The sequence below is a fragment of the Crinia signifera genome, chromosome 8 (genome assembly GCF_055691185.1).
Source record: "Crinia signifera chromosome 8, ASM5569118v1, whole genome shotgun sequence".
NCBI classification, from domain to species: Eukaryota; Metazoa; Chordata; class Amphibia; order Anura; family Myobatrachidae; genus Crinia; species Crinia signifera.
In genome coordinates, this window is record NC_139224.1 from 71,391,928 (window position 1) to 71,398,235 (window position 6,308).

Here is a 6,308-nt window from a genome sequence, read left to right on the forward strand (position 1 = left end):
GAGGGATGGCAGAGGATGCAGGGAGGGGGAATACAGTGTGGCGTAGGATGCAGTGAGGGGATGCAGGGTGGTGTAGGATGCAGGGTGGTGGAGGATGCAGGGAAGGGGGATGCAGAGTGGCGTAGGATGCAGGGAGGGGGGACGCAGGGTGGTGTAGGATGCAGGGAGGGGGATACAGAGTGGCGTAGGATGCAGAGAGGGGGGACGCAGGGTGGTGTAGGATGCGGGGTGGTGGAGGATGCAGTGAGGGGATGCAGGGTGGTGTAGGATGAGGGATGGCAGAGGATGCAGGGAGGGGGAATACAGAGTGGCGTAAGATGCAGAGAGGGGGGACGCAGGGTGGTGTAGGATGCGGGGTGGTGGAGGATTCAGGGAGGGGGAATACAGAGTGGCGTAGGATGCAGTGAGGGGATGCAGGGTGGTGTAGGATGCGGGGTGGTGGAGGATACAGGGAAGGGGGATGCAGAGTGGCGTAGGATGCAGGGAGGGGGGACGCAGGGTGGTGTAGGATGCAGGGAGGGGGATACAGAGTGGCGTAGGATGCAGAGATGGGGGACGCAGGGTGGTGTAGGATGCGGAGTGGTGGAGGATGCAGGGAGGGGGAATACAGAGTGGTGTAGGATGCAGAGAGGATAAACGCAGGGTGGTGTAGGATGTGGGGTGGTGGAGGATGCAGGGAGGGGGAATACAGAGTGGCGTTGGATGCAGGGAGGGGGGACGCAGGATGGTGTAGGATGCGGGGTGGTGGAGGATGCAGGCAGGGGAGATGCAAAGTGGCGTAGGATGCAGGGAGGGGGGACGCAGAGTGGCGTAGGATGCTGGGTGGCGTAGGATGCAGGGAGGGGGAATACAGAGTGGCGTAGGATGCAGGGAGGGTGGACGCAGGGTGGTGTAGGATGAGGGATGGCAGAGGATGCAGGGAGGGGGAATACAGAGTGGCGTAGGATGCAGTGAGGGGATGCAGGGTGGTTTAGGATGCGGGGTGGTGGAGGATGCAGGGAGGGGGCATGCAGAGTGGCGTAGGATGCAGGGAGGGGATGCAGGGTGGTGTAGGGTGCAGGGTGGTGGAGGATGCAGGGAGGGGGGATGCAGAGTGGCGTAGGATGCAGGGAGGGGGGACGAAGAGTGCCATAGGATGCTGGGTGGCGTAGGATGAAGGGAGGGGGATACAGAGTGGCGTGGGATGCAGAGAGGGGGGACGCAGGGTAGTGTAGGATGCAGGGAGGGGGATACAGAGTGGCGTAAGATGCAGAGAGGGGGGACGCAGGGTGGTGTAGGATGCGGGGTGGTGGAGGATGCAGGGAGGGGGAATACAGAGTGGCGTAGGATGCAGGGAGGGGGGAAGAAGAGTGCCGTAGGATGCTGGGTGGCGTAGGATGCAGGGAGGGTGGACGCAGGGTGGTGTAGGATGAGGGATGTAGGATGCAGGGAGGGGGATGCAGAGTGGCGTAGGATGCATGCAGGGAGAGGGGACGCAGGGTGGTGTAGGATGCGGGGTGGTGGAGGATTCAGGGAGGGGGAATACAGAGTGGCGTAGGATGCAGTGAGGGGATGCAGGGTGGTGTAGGATGTGGGGTGGTGGAGGATGCAGGGAAGGGGGATGCAGAGTGGCGTAGGATGCAGGGAGGGGGGACGCAGGGTGGTGTAGGATGCAGGGAGGGGGGATACAGAGTGGCGTAGGATGCAGAGAGGGGGGACGCAGGGTGGTGTAGGATGCGGGGTGGTGGAGGATGCAGGGAGGGGGAATACAGAGTGGCGTAGGATGCAGGGAGGGGGGACGAAGAGTGCCGTAGGATGCTGGGTGGCGTAGGATGCAGGGAGGGTGGACGCAGGGTGGTGTAGGATGAGGGATGTAGGATGCAGGGAGGGGGATGCAGAGTGGCGTAGGATGCATGCAGGGAGAGGGGACGCAGGGTGGTGTAGGATGCGGGGTGGTGGAGGATTCAGGGAGGGGGAATACAGAGTGGCGTAGGATGCAGTTAGGGGATGCAGGGTGGTGTAGGATGCGGGGTGGTGGAGGATGCAGGGAAGGGGGATGCAGATTGGCGTAGGATGCAGGGAGGGGGGACGCAGGGTGGTGTAGGATGCAGGGAGGGGGGATACAGAGTGGCGTAGGATGCAGAGAGGGGGGACGCAGGGTGGTGTAGGATGCGGGGTGGTGGAGGATGCAGGGAGGGGGAATACAGAGTGGCGTAGGATGCAGGGATGCAGGGAGGGTGGACGCAGGGTGGTGTATGATATTGGATGTAGGTTGCAGGGAGGGGGATGCAGAGAGGCGTAGGATGCATGCAGGGAGAGGGGACGCAGGGTGGTGTAGGATGAGGGATGGCAGAGGATGCAGTGAGGGGGAATACAGAGTGGTGTAGGATGCAGAGATGGGGGACGCAGGGGGGTGTAGGATGCGGAGTGGTGGAGGATGCAGGGAGGGGGAATACAGAGTGGTGTAGGATGCAGAGAGGATAAACGCAGGGTGGTGTAGGATGTGGGGTGGTGGAGGATGCAGGGAGGGGGGACGCAGGATGGTGTAGGATGCGGGGTGGTGGAGGATGCAGGCAGGGGAGATACAAAGTGGCGTAGGATGCAGGGAGGGGGGACGCAGAGTGGCGTAGGATGCTGGGTGGCGTAGGATGCAGGGAGGGGAATACAGAGTGGCGTAGGATGCAGGGAGGGTGGACGCAGGGTGGTGTAGGATGAGGGATGGCAGAGGATGCAGGGAGGGGGAATACAGAGTGGCGTAGGATGCAGTGAGGGGATGCAGGGTGGTGTAGGATGCAGGGTGGTGGAGGATGCAGGGAGGGGGGACGCAGAGTGGCGTAAGATGCTGGGTGGCGTAGGATGCAGGGAGGGGGAATACAGAGTGGCGTAGGATGCAGGGAGGGTGGACGCAGGGTGGTGTAGGATGAGGGATGGCAGAGGATGCAGGGAGGGGGAATACAGTGTGGCGTAGGATGCAGTGAGGGGATGCAGGGTGGTGTAGGATGCAGGGTGGTGGAGGATGCAGGGAAGGGGGATGCAGAGTGGCGTAGGATGCAGGGAGGGGGGACGCAGGGTGGTGTAGGATGCAGGGAGGGGGATACAGAGTGGCGTAGGATGCAGAGAGGGGGGACGCAGGGTGGTGTAGGATGCGGGGTGGTGGAGGATGCAGTGAGGGGATGCAGGGTGGTGTAGGATGAGGGATGGCAGAGGATGCAGGGAGGGGGGAATACAGAGTGGCGTAAGATGCAGAGAGGGGGGACTCAGGGTGGTGTAGGATGCGGGGTGGTGGAGGATTCAGGGAGGGGGAATACAGATTGGCGTAGGATGCAGTGAGGGGATGCAGGGTGGTGTAGGATGCGGGGTGGTGGAGGATACAGGGAAGGGGGATGCAGAGTGGCGTAGGATGCAGGGAGGGGGGTCGCAGGGTGGTGTAGGATGCAGGGAGGGGGATACAGAGTGGCGTAGGATGCAGAGAGGGGGGACGCAGGGTGGTGTAGGATGCAGGGAGGGGGAATACAGAGTGGCGTAGGATGCAGGAAGGGGGGACGCAGGGTGGTGTAGGATATTGGATGTAGGATGCAGGGAGGGGGATGCAGAGAGGCGTAGGATGCATGCAGGGAGAGGGGACGCAGGGTGGTGTAGGATGAGGGATGGCAGAGGATGCAGTGAGGAGGAATACGGAGTGGCGTAGGATGCAGAGATGGGGGACGCAGGGTGGTGTAGGATGCAGGGAGGGGGAATACAGAGTGGTGTAGGATGCAGAGAGGATAAACGCAGGGTGGTGTAGGATGTGGGGTGGTGGAGGATGCAGGGAGGGGGAATACAGAGTGGCATAGGATGCAGGGAGGGGGGACGCAGGATGGTGTAGGATGCGGGGTGGTGGAGGATGCAGGCAGGGGAGATGCAAAGTGGCATAGGATGCAGGGAGGGGGGACGCAGAGTGGCGTAGGATGCTGGGTGGCGTAGGATGCAGGGAGGGGGAATACAGAGTGGCGTAGGATGCAGGGAGGGTGGACGCAGGGTGGTGTAGGATGAGGGATGGCAGAGGATGCAGGGAGGGGGAATACAGAGTGGCGTAGGATGCAGTGAGGGGATGCAGGGTGGTGGAGGATGCAGGGTGGTGGAGGATGCAGGGAAGGGGGATGCAGAGTGGCGTAGGATGCAGGGAGGGGGGACGCAGGGTGGTGTAGGATGCAGGGAGGGTGATACAGAGTGGCGTAGGATGCAGAGAGGGGGGACGCAGGGTGGTGTAGGATGCAGGGTGGTGGAGGATGCAGTGAGGGGATGCAGGGTGGTGTAGGATGAGGGATGGCAGAGGATGCAGGGAGGGGGAATACAGAGTGGCGTAAGATGCAGAGAGGGGGGACGCAGGGTGGTGTAGGATGCGGGGTGGTGGAGGATTCAGGGAGGGGGAATACAGAGTGGCGTAGGATGCAGTGAGGGGATGCAGGGTGGTGTAGGATGTGGGGTGGTGGAGGATACAGGGAAGGGGGATGCAGAGTGGCGTAGGATGCAGGGAGGGGGGACGCAGGGTGGTGTAGGATGCAGGGAAGGGGATACAGAGTGGCGTAGGATGCAGAGAGGGGGGACGCAGGGTGGTGTAGGATGCGGGGTGGTGGAGGATGCAGGGAGGGGGAATACAGAGTGGCGTAGGATGCAGGGAGGGTGGACGCAGGGTGGTGTAGGATATTGGATGTAGGATGCAGGGAGGGGGATGCAGAGAGGCGTAGGATGCATGCAGGGAGAGGGGACGCAGGGTGGTGTAGGATGAGGGATGGCAGAGGATGCAGTGAGGGGGAATACAGAGTGGCGTAGGATGCAGAGATGGGGGACGCAGAGTAGTGTAGGATGCGGAGTGGTGGAGGATGCAGGTAGGGGGAATACAGAGTGGTGTAGGATGCAGAGAGGATAAACGCAGGGTGTTGTAGGATGTGGGGTGGTGGAGGATGCAGGGAGGGGGAATACAGAGTGGCGTAGGATGCAGGGAGGGGGGACGCAGGATGGTGTAGGATGCGGGGTGGTGGAGGATGCAGGCAGGGGAGATGCAAAGTGGCGTAGGATGCAGGGAGGGGGGACGCAGAGTGGCGTAGGATGCTGGGTGGCGTAGGATGTAGGGAGGGTGGACGCAGGGTGGTGTAGGATGAGGGATGGCAGAGGATGCAGGGAGGGGGAATACAGAGTGGCGTAGGATGCAGTGAGGGGATGCAGGGTGGTTTAGGATGCGGGGTGGTGGAGGATGCAGGGAGGGGGCATGCAGAGTGGCATAGGATGCAGGGAGGGGGGACGAAGAGTGCCGTAGGATGCAGGGAGGGGGGATGAAGAGTGCCGTAGGATGCAGGGAGGGGGAATACAGAGTGGCGTAGGATGCAGGGAGGGTGGACGCAGGGTGGTGTAGGATGAGGGATGGCAGAGGATGCAGGGAGGGGGAATACAGAGTGGAGTAGGATGCAGAGAGGTGTAGGATGTGAGGTGGTGGAGGATGTGGAGGATGCAGGGAGGGGGGATGCAGAGTGGCATTGGATGCGGGGTGGTGGAGGATGCAGGGATGGGGAATACAAAGTGGTGTATAATGCAGGGAGGGGGGACCCAGGGTGGTGTAGGATGCGGGGTGGTGGAGGATTCAGGGAGAGGGAATACAGAGAGGTGTAGGATGCAGTGAGGGGATGCAGGGTGGTGTAGGATGCGGGTGGTGGAGGATGCAGGGAGGGGGGATGCAGAGTGGCGTAGGATGCATGCAGGGAGAGGGGACGCAAGGTGGTGTAGGATGAGGGATGGCAGAGGATGCAGGGAGGGGGAATACAGAGTGGCGTAGGATGCAGAGATGGGGGACGCAGGGTGGTGTAGGATGCAGTGTGGTGTAGGATGCAGGGAGGGGGAATACAGAGTTGTGTAGGATGCAGAGAGGATGGACGCAGAGTGGTGTAGGATGCGGGATGGTGGAGGATGCAGGGAGGGGGAATACAGAGTGGCGTAGGATGCAGTGAGGGTATGCAGGGTAGTGTAGGATGCGGGGTGGTGGAGGATGCAGGGTGGGGGAATACCGAGTGGCGTAGGATGCAGAGAGGATGGACGCAGGGTGGCGTAGGATGCAGGGAGGGTGGACGCAGGGTGGTGTAGGATGAGGGATGTAGGATGCAGGGAGGGGGATGCAGAGTGGCGTAGGATGCATGCAGGGAGAGGGGACGCAGGGTGGTGTAGGAAGAGGGGTGGCAGAGGATGCAGGGAGGAGGAATACAGAGTGGCGTAGGATGCAGATATGGGGGACGCAGGGTGGTGTAGGATGCGGGGTGGTGGAGGATGCAGGGAGGGGGGATACAGAGTGGCGTAGGATG